Below are 2,002 nucleotides of genomic sequence, written 5' to 3'. Positions count from 1 at the left end.
CTATCGATCAATCCACTGCAAATCAGCTTCCTTTGATAGAAGATGAGGAATATACTAACCCATTCGATTCCCTACCAAATGAGGTAATACAAGAGATATGCATGATGCTCTCACTTAGAGATAAGATGTCTCTTAGATTAGTCAATAGAAGACTCTACATGATATGTTCTGATCCTTTTTTGTGGAGAAATGTTGTCATTGATGATGCATATAAGACAAATGCTCCATTCATCAAGTCTGCTTTACAAACATGTGGCCCACATGTACAGTCACTGAGTTTAAGGGGACTACTACGATTCAGTGCATATCAACAAATGATTCTTACATGTAAGAATATCCATACTTTGAATCTTTATGGGGTTCAGATTTATGTCGATGCTTTGGAGGAGCTTCATTCAGATTTACATCATTTGCAGTTCTTAAGCCTCAGTTATATTGACCAGTTTCCTTTTTCTAGTGACAGATTTTTCATAATTTTTGCCAAGTTAAAAAAAGTTGTACTGATTTACAATGCTTTTGAACCGAAGAAACTGTTGGAGAAATGGTTCCTAAACAACTGTTTACCACAAATATTCATCCTTGTTGTTTCAGCTCATGGCAAAGGATATTGGTCCAGAAATATACGCCATCTTCCTAATATCACTCATTCAGCTTATTTTGCAGCTTATGGGAATTTTCGCCGACCTTTGGACTTTGATTTTTATAATGTACCCGAGTACTCGCTCGAAATTGGCCCCAATAGTTCTGAATCTGTTGCTGTGACTGCTAATGGGAATCTAATGATTACAATGAAAGATTTCATCACACCAACAAGTGATGGTGTTAGACAACGATATGCTGTTTTTAAAGATGAAGCTGTCACTCCTGGTCTGTCAGTTTATAACAGTCGATATGGAGCTAACATTACCGTACTTGGATTTTCTTCTGTAACCGTATCACTTGAGTCCTTTCGTATGATTGTCAAGGAGACCCCTAACGTATTGGAGGTCAGTTTGAAGGGAAGTATCATATCAGATTCTCTTGACGCTTACATGGTTCCATTATCTGTACACTGCCTCAAACTAAGAGGATTAGATGTATCTCGTTTCTCTACTAGTTCCAGAGATAGTATCAACCCATATATGGAGGACTTTTGGAATCTTTTGTCAAAAATGAAATATTTGGAGCATTTGTCAGTCAAATGTTGCTCTTTCTCACCACTTAACTCCAACTCACAGCATAACAGACGTTCAGCAAGAGTCCCAACTGATAGAGAATTGGTAGTAAAGGAAAGGGTTATTGGTCACATTAAGAGAATGACCAGACTCAAAAGTCTCTATGTCATTGAAACTATTGAAACTGAGAAATTAGACTATTTTATTAGTCAACATTTGCTTTCGATGATATCGAATCTGGAGTCTCTTCTCTACCTGGAAATCAATATTTCATATACTGCAAATATTGCTCTTTTAAATTCATGCAATATAAATATTGTTCAAGGGCTTGAAAGAATTCTTCAGAAATGCCAGAAACTTTCATATCTTGTAATTGATTTTGCACCAGTCAAAGCTATCAGACTGCCAGTAGATCCAGCACTGTATGGTAATCTTACTCATCTCTCGCTTGGTTGCCAACATGGACTGATGCCTGTGGAATTCGGTAGTGCTCTTGCTATAAATAGCAAGAAAAAATTGAAGCATTTACTTTTGGAACATCAATATGACAGCATCGAAAAAAATGTTTTGGATAAAATAAGGGAGGGTAATTTTATTACATTTAACGAACAAATTGAAAAGTATTTTTCTATACGTGAAATAAGTAAAAGTAAGAAATGGGGCAAGCTGCCATTGCTAGAATTTTATAGAGGAGAATTTCCAATTTTACATTAATTATACAAGATTGTGTTTATATTTAGAATTGTAGTTACAATTTTGTTTAAATTTTGTATCATTTTTGGTATCAATTTTGTGTTTGTTCCTGAGATTTATTTTATTTATTGTTTTTGTTTATCATTATTGTTAAT

This window comes from Amphimedon queenslandica, unplaced genomic scaffold (assembly GCF_000090795.2).
Source record: "Amphimedon queenslandica unplaced genomic scaffold, v1.1 AMPQUscaffold_13492, whole genome shotgun sequence".
Lineage (NCBI taxonomy): Eukaryota > Metazoa > Porifera > Demospongiae > Haplosclerida > Niphatidae > Amphimedon > Amphimedon queenslandica.
The sequence above is the reverse complement of the archived record's forward strand: the minus strand, read 5'-3'. Positions refer to the sequence as shown.